Source organism: Silene latifolia, chromosome 9, assembly GCF_048544455.1.
Source record: "Silene latifolia isolate original U9 population chromosome 9, ASM4854445v1, whole genome shotgun sequence".
NCBI classification, from domain to species: Eukaryota; Viridiplantae; Streptophyta; class Magnoliopsida; order Caryophyllales; family Caryophyllaceae; genus Silene; species Silene latifolia.
The window spans coordinates 128,890,316-128,902,268 of record NC_133534.1 but is presented as its reverse complement, the minus strand read 5'-3'; the positions used below and the strand labels follow the sequence as shown (position 1 = coordinate 128,902,268).

Sequence of the window (11,953 nt, the reverse complement as noted above, 5' to 3'; positions counted from 1 at the left end):
TCTCTAGTGTAGAAAGTAATAGGATTGGTCATTAGTGACTATGCATGAATTCTAGTCTATATGCAACTATCTACATGGGGTATATCACAATGCAAACTATACTTTATGAAAATGCAATATGAAATATAATACAAGTGAACGTGAAGGCTAAACTAAATGCAATGCACTATACAAAAGAGAGAGGGAGAGAAGAGTATCATACAAATGGAGGTGGTGAGGTAGGTATGTCTCACTCATCATCATCATCTTGGTGGTAGCCATACCTACTAGAGCTTCCTCCTTGGTCATACCCTCCTCCTTGACCAGAGTATCCTCCACCTTGACCATCAAAGTTCCCGGCTTGGTTCCTTTGATTAGGGAACAAAAGATGTGGTTGAGCCCAAGATGGTCGAGGGCCATTAGGGTCGATATACCCTTGTTGTGCCATTTGGTAGTACTGAGGATAAAGGGCCATGTAGTTATCGACCCTCTCTTCATGCACCCCAAGATCAACTCTATTCATAAGTTTCATCAAGTCATGCATATCCGGAGCATCGGGGATTTGTGGTGTGAATGGCGTATGAGGAGTAGGGTACGATGGGATAGGCACATAAGACGATGGTGGGGGAATGGGCCTCGCCGGTATCCCACGAGGTTGCGGAGGTTGGCGGGGCACTTCTTCTCTTTGAGGGGGGTTGGCGAGGATTTGGATGTCGAGAAGGTAGCTCGGCCTACGCGAATACGGGCTCAACCTTGGGTCGGTACCGGGTATATTCCATCCCGAAAGAACAATAGAGGTGCACCCTTTTGTGAACCATTCTACACTCCCGTTTTGAGTGTAGGCACACCACCGGTGGTGGTTGAAGACGGCGTCCTCATCAATCAAAGTACTCCCCTCAAGAGGTGTATAAGTCCCATGGGTGTTGAACCCGGGACAAAGGTAGTTTGCCAAGATAGTAATTAGACCTCCCATCACGAAGGTCTTAAGTTGGGTGTTCCCTTGAGAGAAATCATAGAATCTCGTAAGCATCTCAAGGGGGTTATTGAAGTTGTACCTCCTTGTCCCCCGGACATTTAGATAGGACTCAAGGAATGTCAAATCGAGGAGAGTGCACCTATCTTGCTCATATCTCCCATTAATTGTGCCGGCTACGAAACGTTCGGTGATCCGAATCACCGGGTGTTGAATAGCAAAGGTGTAGCATTGTTTTTGGTGTATGAAATCCCTCCCGGAAATAGCCTTCCATACTAGGTCCACATCAAAATCGGAGGATTTGTTGATGTTGTTTGTTGGTACAATAAGACCAAATATTTGAGCAAATTGGTCAAGTGATAGGCTATGGTCAATGTTGCACAACCGAAATTCCATACCAACATTCACCCTCGTGTTCGAAACAATACGAAGGCTACTCAAAAATTCCAAGGTAAGGCTAAGGTACGTCTCTTCATGGGCATGGAATAATTTTCCTATCCCTAGACCGTCAAAGAACATTTCGGTCTGGTACCTTATCCCTAGGGTTTCTAACACCCTAGTATCAATAAACTGAGTCGGTTCGTAATGCTTACCTAGAAACTTGACGAACTTGGTACGGTGGGCGTCGGATGTGAAGAGTACCTCCGGAAAGTTAGGGTTTTGTTGGTTTTCGTTGAGAAGGGAGTGTTTTGGGGATGAAGATGAGTGGATTTTGTTTAGATAAGATGAGGAAATGAGGGATGGTGGGGGTATTTTTATAGAATAGGGGTGGGACGAGTGGCTTCGGGTCGGGCCTGGGTGGATAATCTGAGGAAAACGTAGGAATCCGAGCGTCTTCATGTACGGGACGAGCGTCTTCTTCAGGCGGTCCGAGCGTCGAAAGGAAAATCCGCTCGGATTTCGTTACAGGATCTTGCCTCTTTTGGGAGGAACAAAAGACGAGCGTCCTTGCTTTGGGACGAGCGGCTAAAATGGGACGGGCGTCCACTTTTGAATCCGCTCGGATTCTAGTTCAGTCCCTAAATTTTCTTCAGGTATCAAGCAGGACGAGCGTCCAACTTGGAATACGGGCGTCTTTCTCAGGACGAGCGTCTTGGGCTACAATCCGCTCGGATTTCATGTCAGAACTGAACACCACCTGGAGGGAGGCTTAAGACGAGCGTCCAGGCCTCGGGACGAGCGTCTTCCGCCGCTCTTCAGACTTTTCTATCTTTTCTTTTGTAAGATCGTACCCTCGCACCCTTTTGATATTCCTCCTTATCTTTCTCTGAAATTTTGCTCAATAAGAATGTAAGAAAACTCTCTCTCACTACTCTCAGGAAAGAAATTGTAAATAAAAATACGAAAATGTATAATATTATACAAGGTAAAGGTCCTAGAAATATCTTACAAATGGTGGTTTGAGATAGGACTCCACCAAACTAGTTCATATTGTAGAGATTCTTGTCCATAGAGCTCAAGGCTCTTAGAAGGAGATCGAAAGCTTGTGAACAAGCTCCAAATAAGCATAAGTATGGTTTGCTTAACTTCAAGACGAAGCTTGGCCAAGGGAATTTGTCATTCATTCTTGTTTTCTTCCTCTTCTTGGCACTTGAATATTCACGTTGCTTCAAACCAATTAGCCAATGATTCTTGCCATTATAAGGTAAGAAGTATGGTTCATGGTTGTCCGGAGACTTCCACTCACTACCTTCTTTTTCAACTTTGGTGACGATGATAGCAATTGAATTTATCAATCCTTCAAGAGTAGAAGGAGAATTCTCATGACCTTGATGACCGAGTTCCTTAGAAGTTGACATTATGGGTGCCAAATTTCCAAAGTAGCTTCACGTGCAAGTATCTTTTTGAGCTTTTCCACCAAGTACCCTTTGTATGATGCTTTGACCTTTTGAAGAATGTCCACCATATCATCTCCAACAATAATTGGCTCCATGGTAGGTGCCAAGTAGTCTTAATGGGAAATAGGGAAGGGATATTCATCTTCATGATAAGATATCTCAAATATCTCAAGGATAGAGGCTCCTCAAGCAAGGTGATATCACAAGTCCATTCCTCTCCCCTATTCCAAAGGTCCTTGTAAAACACGTATTCTTCATAAGCCTCTTTTATGGTCTTGTCATCATCGCTGTCTTCATATGAGTTATAAGTGGGCGCTTCATTCAATTCTTTCTCCAATATCTCAAAGTTCACATCAAAAGACACACCCTCATACTCACAAAGGCTAAGAGTATTTGGCTTACTCAACCTCATGTCTTCTTCATCAAATACCACACTTTCATACTCACAAGAGCTCAAGGAGGTCGACTCTTCCCATTTTTCATTTTCCATGTCAAAGATTACTACTTCAAATTCACATTCATGATCAATGTCCAAAGAATGGTGGGGAGTGATTTCTTGGGATTCTTTCATTTGGGAAATTTGAATCTCCTATTCCTCACCTTGGGTAACAATGCCTTGAAGAACATTGTCCCTATTTTGGCTTTCCTCTAGCATTTGTTTGAAGAAGTTTTGTTGATCTCCCATCATTTGGAGAATCACATTTTGAATGGGTTAATCTTCTTGTTGTGGGCATGTGTGAAAGTGGTTGTATTGTGACAATTGAAAGTCATTATGAAGTGGGTATTGAGTGGGTGGTTGTTGTGGATATTGGATGTGGTGATTTTGGTGGGAAAATTTGGGGTAGTAGTTAGGATTTTCATTGTATGAATAGTAAGGTAGGTTTGTGCTGACTTGCTCCTCAAACTCCCCATACCCATAGTCATACTCAAAAGATCCACCACATACTTCATATGTTAAATCTTGAGCCATCATAACTAAGACAAGGAAACAACTACAAGCATGGAAACTACACAAAAACGGTAAGAACAATCCTTGAGGAACAAGTTCCTCAAGGTGAAAGAAAAATCAAAATAAACAAACAAGTAAGAACTTAATCACATAGCACCATCCCCGGCAACGGCGCCATTTTTGACGTGAGCGAGTCGTTGTACACCCAATCAAAACACATTTATAATTCTCAACAAATAACTAGTTAGCGGTAAGTAGAGGTCGATCCATGGGACGGTGTGCTTTGGGTTCTAGGTATATCTATCTCAATTTATGTAGTGTCATAATTGATTTGGGTTTGTAGTTGTGTTCTAGACTAATGCAAGCAATAAAATAAAACAAGCAATAAAAGGAAGGATGTAAACAAATAATTAAAAGTACTAGGATATCATGGGGTCATAGGGGATTCATGAGAGTTGATCATACAAACATGTTCACAAAGTTTCAAGCAATTAATGTTGTAAAGGAACCGAGTTGGTTTATGTCTTACGGTTCTTAGGAAGGGTTGGGTCCCGGAGCCGAATCGGTTAGATTGTACAACACCTACAAGTCGACTTACTTTCCACCTAATCACTTATATGCATGGTCTAACAAGACTCGAGTTGGTTTATATCTTACAAGTCAAGTTGAATAGATAAGAGATGGTTATAAATGCAAGGATTCATAGGCTTAGCATTTCATCAAACATAACATGTGCATAGGTTGACATCACAACAAGCAAGCAATTTAATTATGAAAACATATTAGATTAAGCATGACTAATCCCATGTTGGTTTCCCCTAATTTCCCACTAATCCTAGTTTAGAGACTACTCACTCATTATCATAGGAAACATGTCAACAAGGTTGTCAATCATATTAACAAGTATAAATATGATAAGAGCTTAAGGAAATAAACAATAAAGAGTAAAGAGTAAAGGAATTATACCAAACTTGAGATGATGCAAATAATAAAGCAAATAATAAAAGAAGAGAACTTGATTGATTGATGAAGGGTTGTCAATCCTCCAATAATTACCCAATAATCTTCAATTACCCAAAAGTAACAAACTTGAACAATAATTAAGGAGAGATTAATGTGTGATTTGTGGAAAGATTAAAGAGTAATCTATTCTAATCTACTCCTAATCTAATCTAAGAGAGTTTTCTAATGTGGAAGCCCCCCTTTGATTATCATCAAAATGAGGTATTTATATTAGTGCCTCATTAGGTTAACTAAGGCTAAACTAGTAATTAACAATTTTAAGTTCTAAGCAGGGAATCGCAAGTATTTCGGAGAGATGGGCATCTTTGCTGAGGACGCCACGATCCGCTCGTCCAAGAGGTAGGACGCTCGGATTGTTGAATGGAGGGACGAGCGGCTGAGAAGTTGGGACGCTCGGATGCACGGCTCCTTGGACGAGCGTCTTGGCTTCTTGGACGCTCGAATTCCTCTTTAGAATCCTTCCCTTCGCAAACTTCTTATTCTTGCAATGTTGATCTTTAGTTCTTGCCCTTTCTTCAATACCCGTTCAACCAAGATCGTCAATGTCCTTCCGAATATGCTCAAGAGACGGGAATTTTCCGCCTAATTATCTCATTTCCTACAAATCAAACACAAAGCAATAGGAAAGCAAAATAAGAAGCATTTGACGGGTAAAATGGTCATGAAATGTTATAATAGTATGCAAAATAGGTTCAATTAGGGGACTAAATATGTGCAAATAATGTTCACATCAACGACACACACTACTCGACCGAGTAGGCCATACTCGGTCGAGTACGAGCCTATAAAATCCATTGTATTACAGTCTTCCCCCCTTAAAAAGAACTTCGTCCCCAAAGTTCACACTCTACCAAAACAAACACAACTAAACGACTTCCCGACACAACATACCCAACAATATACTAACACAAAACATCACAAAACCCACTACGCCGACTCAAACTACCCCCAAAAACACACATGCGAACATCTCCTACCCCCCTAAAAAGACAACGGTTACGTCCCCATAACCAACCATACCTGATAAAAAAGGTTAGGAAAACGTTCTCGCATAGCCTCCTCTGGTTCCCATGTGGCCTCTTCCACATTGTGATTGTACCAAAGTACCTTGAGTAAGACGGTCTCACCATTCCTTGTCTTGCGTACTTTGCGGTCTAGAATCTCTTTAGGAACCTCAGCATAGGACAAGGACTCATACAGCTCGATATTCTCAACCTCAAGTACATGTGACGGGTCACTCACATACTTCCGAAGCTGTGAAACATGAAAGACATTGTGGACTCTATCCAAAGCGGGTGGCAAAGCTAACCTGTAAGCTACCTCGCCTACACGATCCAAAATCTCATAAGGACCTATAAACTTTTGGCTCAACTTGCCTTTCTTTCCAAATCTCATCACCCCTCGCATGGGTGAGACTTTTAAAAGGACCTTGTCACCTACTGCGAACTCTATGTCTTTGCGGTGCAAGTCGGCATAACTCTTCTGACGGTCTTGAGCTGCTTTCATCTTTTGACGAATTAACCAAACCTGTTCAACCATATCGTGTACCAGCTGTGGTCCTAAAACCACTGCCTCTGAACTGTCGTCCCAACAAACTGGACTTCGGCACTTCCGACCATACAAAGCCTCGAAAGGTGCCATCCCAATGCTTGTATGGTAACTGTTGTTGTACGAAAACTCGTTTAGATTAAGCCTGTCCTCCCAGCTTCCCCCAAACTCCATGGCACATGCTCTCAACATGTCCTCTAGGGTCTTGATAGTCCTCTCAGTCTGACCATCAGTTGCAGGATGAAAAGCGGTGCTCATCTTCAAGGTAGTACCCATCAAATCCTACAGTTCTTGCCAAAACTTGGATATAAATCTCGCATCACGATCAGATACTATATCCTTAGGTATACTATGTAACCGGACCACATGTCTTCCATAACCAAGGCCAGCTGCATCTTGGACCAGGTATCCTTCATAGGAACAAAATGAGCTGACTTTGTTAACCGATCGACAATCACCCAGATCATGTTATTACCTTGCTGTGACCTAGGTAACCCTACAACAAAGTCCATAGAGATCGACTCCCACTTCCACTCAGGAACCTCCAAGGATTGAATCTTACCTTGTGCTCTCCGCTGCTCACCCTTGACCCTCTGACAGGTCAAACACCTAGCCACGAATTCAGCTACATCTCTCTTCATGTTTGGCCACCATAAAGTCTTCTTAAGGTCTTTATACAGCTTATCACCACCTGGGTGAACCGAATAAGGAGTGTAATGAGCCTCTGTCAGAATCACTCACCTCAAATCTGTATCATTAGGAACACACCATCTCCCATCAAAATGAACACTCCCGCCTGTGTGGATAGAAAACATGGAAACTGTGCCACTTTCCACTCTAGACTTCCACTCTTGAATCTTAGGATCAAGCTCTTGCTTACTCTTGATGTTCTCATACAAATCCGGCTCGATCGTCGAATCTCCGATGGCATCCCCTTTTCTTATTATAAAGATCCCCATCTTGGACATCTCATCCCTCATCTTCAGCAAAGACATAGCTGTACATAGCGAATGAACGCTCTTCCTACTCAGAGCATCAGCAACAAGATTAGCCTTACCCTCGTGATAGATGATCTCCATATCGTAGTCCCCGATCAGCTCCATCCATCGTGTCTGTCGTATATTAAGCTCCCTATGAGTGTAGATATACTTCAGACTCTTATGATCTGAAAACACCTAAAGGTTGCCCCGTAAAGGTAGTGCCTCCAAATCTTAAGAGCAAAAACAACTGCACCCAGTTCCAAATCATGAGTAGGGTAGTTCTCCTCATATGGCTTCAGCTGCCTCGAAGCATGATACGTGCATATTCTATACACTTTTTTTGCAGTTTTGGCACGTATTTCTATGCGTATTTGTTAGCTTAAAGCTATTATTTCTCCCGAAACGGTTTACTTTGGAATTTCTATGATTTATTGTAGGAATGAGTGGAAGTGAGCTAAACCAAGCTTAAATCGTCCTCCAGAAGCAACTTTATGGAAACTTGGAAGATGGGAATTCGGACTTGTTCACCTCGGGATGCGTGCATGGAGTGAAGAGGTTGTTTGGAAGAGAAAAGGATGTTACTGCACAGCGTAGTTGGTCGATCGACTATCTTACTCAGTCGATCGACCGTGGAAGCTCAGCAGAGGAGTCAGCACTGTATTGTTGGTCGATCGACCGTGCCACTTGGTCGATCGACCAGGTTTCGCAGCTGTGATTTATTTTACGTGTTAGACTTTTAAAAGCCCACTTGTAATTAACTTTTGGGAGAACGTTTATCAGTAGTACGCAGCAATAATTTAGGTTATGCTTTTCATTATTCAACAACTGAAGTTTTTACATCTAGTTTTGGGAACAAGAAAGTGTAGACTACGGATTTCAATTCAATTGCTTTGTTCATCAATTATTTAGTAAGCTTTAATTCAATTTTCTTCTTTTCTTATTTCTTGTCAATTTAATTCTTGTTGTTACCAATTTATTTTCAAGTAATTCAGTTTTAATCTTCTATTTAATTTTCAATTCAATCATGTCAATTTCATTGTATGTCTTTAAGTTTGCAATTGTTATAGTTTTAATCATGCATAGCTAATTATATTGATTGGGAACTAGGTGAGCCATGACATAAATTAGGGTCGACTTTATTAGTATGATTTCTTCCGTATTGGTCTTATTTCCTTTTGATAAACCCGTCTTGCTAGATTGAAAGATTAGTAGGTTAGGTTTTCATTAGTTTTGGAATTTCCTTTGAGCGAAAGCTTTGAGAAATTCTAGGGAATTAGAAGACCGTAAGGTTAATTTTGAGCATTGATCGAAAGGCTTGCTCATATTTCCTGAGACCATATTATAGGACACCTGCTACCTTTTTCGACCTGAACTTAGCTATGGTGAACCGAAGTTCCTGATCTTCTTTTTATCTTGTTGAGAAAGTTCTTATTTTGGCAATTAGTCTCTAGATTCAAACAAATTCAAAACCCCCATTTAATTGTTACTTCAATAGATTAAAAATAGCAAATAGAATTAATCTTGTCTCTCTGTGGTTCGACCCTTACTATCACTAGCTATAGTTTTAGTTCCGATTTATAAATTTAATTTTGATACAAAACGACGGTATCAAAGCATAAGCTATAACTTTCCCTTCCTGCATCAAAACACAACCCAGGCCATTCTTTGAAGCATCGATATATACTTCAAAGTTCTCACATCCCTCTGGCAAAGCTAGAATAGGAGCTGTGGTCAAACGTTCCTTTAAGGTCTGGAACGCCGTCTCACAACTCTCATCCCAAAAAAATCTGGTCTCTTTCTTCATCAAAGCAGTCATAGGCCGTGCTATTGTTGAAAAGTCTTTCACGAACCTCCTATAGTAGCCAGCAAGGCCCAAGAAACTCCAAACCTCAGCAACACTCTTTGGTGATTCACACTTGGTCACACCCTTAATCTTGCTAGGATCTACGGATACTCCCTTCTTAGATATCACATGACCCAGAAAAGCCACCTCCTCTAACTAGAACTCATACTTAGATAGCTTGGCATAAAGTTAGTTCTCTCTCAGAGTCCGCAAAATTATCCTCAAGTGCTCCTCATGCTCTTCCTTAGTCTTAGAGTAGACTAAGATGTCATCAGTGAAGACAACCACGAACTTATCTAAAAACGGACTGAAAATCCGATTCATCAGATCCATGAAAGCTGCTGGTGCATTGGTTAAACCAAAAGGCTTCACCACGTACTCATAGTGACCGTAACGGGACCGGAAAGCTGTCTTTGGAACATCCTCATCTGCTATCCTCAACTGGTGATAACCTGACCTCAAATCGATCTTAGAAAACACACTTGCTCCACTCAGCTGATCGAACAAGTCATCAATCCTAGGCAAGGGATACTTGTTCTTCACTGTGACACGGTTAAGCTCCCTGTAGTCGATACATAGCCTCATGCTCCCATCTTTCTTCTTTACAAACAGAACTGGAGCTCCCCATGGCGACATACTTGGCCGGATATACCCCTTGTCTAACAGCTCATGCAACGTTTTTTATTTAACTCTGCTAGTTCCTTAGGTTCCATACGATATGGTGCTTTAGTTATAGGACCTGTTCCCGGTTTAAGCTCCACGTTGAAGTCAACATCTCTCTTTGGCGGCACCCCCAGTATCTTCTCAGGAAAGACATCATCAAACTCTCCCACCACCGGTATATCAGCAGCTGTCCGTGGCTCTACCCGACGATCTCTCACTTGACAAAGAATCAAGGGGCACTTCTTCCTCAAGCACGACTTTAAGGTCATAACCGCTATGAACTTACACTTAGATCTCACAACAACCCCCTTATAAGACACCCTTATACCCTTGGGACCCTTTAAAGACACTTTCTTTTGCCGACAATCTATCTTGGCATCATACTTACCCAACCAATCCATCCCGACAATCACCTCAAACCCATCCATAGGAAACTCTAGCAAGTCTATCGGTAAATCTACCCCTCCAACCAATATAGACACTCCCTTGTACAACTTAACACATGACACTGACTCCCCAGAAGGTATAAACACATCATCCTTTACAAGTTCAAACTCCCCCAAGCCCATAGACAAAACATGACTCCTATACACAAAAGAGTGTGTTGCCCCTGAGTCAAATAGAATAAAAGACGATATATTATGAACAAGAAAGGTACCGGTAACTACATGTACATCGTTCTGAGATTCTTGCTTATCCATCATGAAGAGCTTCCCACTGCTTTTCTGGCCTCCCCCTTGAACCGAGGCATTAGATGTACTTGGCTTGGCTGCCGAATCCTGGGTGACACTGTTGTTCGGGCGCTAATATGATCCTCCACGGTTGGGGTTAAAACCGCTATTGTTGCTATGTCCACCACGGTTACCCCATGATCTACCCTGGCGGTTGCTAGAAAAGCTTTGACTCGGACCATGTGAGAAGTTCCCCTGAAAAGTTCCCGAACCTACTCCAGTCTTGGCACTTGTGCAGTCTCGTCTCTTGTGGCCTATGCCACCATAGTTGTAGCATGACAGGTTGGAGTTGTCACTCACACTCCGACCACCACCTCTACCCTATCCTCGGGATCCTCCAGAGAAACCAGCCCCACCTGAAAAAGCCTTGGCCTGATTGAAGTTTCCCTTCTTGTTACCTGACTGATTGTTGTTCCCACTATCAGCTTTTCTTTTCTCAGCAGAAGTTGCCCTTCTTGTTACCCTTACTATCACTAGGTATAGTTTTAGTTCGGATTTATAACTTTAATTTTGATACAAAACGACGGTATCAAATTTTGGCGCCGTTGCCGGGGAGACGGTGCAATTCTGTTTGCTTTATTTTTAGTTTATTTTTCTTGTCTCAAGGAACTTTGGTTCCTTAAGACCGTTGCTTACTCTTGCTTCTAGTTTTGCTTTTGCACAGTTAGAAGACATATTTTTGAGAGGAAGGCTTGAGTACTCTCAGTTTTGCGATCATGACTACAATATATGTTAATCTTCAGCCACAAGGGCAGCATGTTCCATAGGGATACGAATTACCCTCCCCTACTACTGGTCACTTCGAATTTCGTTCCTCCTATATCGATTTAGTGGAGCGAAATCAGATTGCTGGTCTACCGGACGAGGATCCTTTGAAGCATATGGAAATTTTCACAGACTACTGTTGTTCCATACCTGTACCGGCTGGGGTGACCCAAGATGAAGTAAAGGGGATGATGTTCTTATACTTCTTGAAGGATTCTGCGCGAGATTGGTACCGCTACCTTGATAGGGTAGCAGCTGGAGTCACAGATTGGACATCTCTAGCATTAGCTTTCTACAAAAAATACTTCCCACTCGCTAAGACTGATGCCCTGAGAAGTAAAATTACAAATTTCCAGCAAGGACCTGATGAGGGATTTTGCGAAGCATGGGGACGTTTCAAGAGTTTGGTTCGGTATGTCCCTCACCACGGTTTCCAGCAGTGGTACCTTTGCAACTTATTCTACAATTCTTTATATGATGACTACAAGGTTATCCTAGATGCAGCTGCGAATGGTAGGTTCCAAAATAATACTGGTCAGAATAAAGGTTGGAACACTATTGAGGAGATGGCAGTCCATAGAGCTGAGTTTGGGAGTTCGCGTGGAAACTCGTGAAAGCAAAGTGAAGAAATGGGTGCCGTTGCGACACTCATAACTTCTAT

General features: G+C 42.1%; 1 non-coding gene across 1 annotated transcript; it reads right to left on the bottom strand.

Moving 5' to 3' along the window:
• Positions 1–11,618: 11,618 nt before the first annotated feature.
• LOC141603479 (small nucleolar RNA R71) lies at positions 11,619–11,725 on the bottom strand. The gene has a single exon (XR_012525353.1). It is a non-coding gene; the product is annotated as a small nucleolar RNA R71 (small nucleolar RNA).
• Between the last annotated feature and the right edge of the window lie 228 nt (positions 11,726–11,953).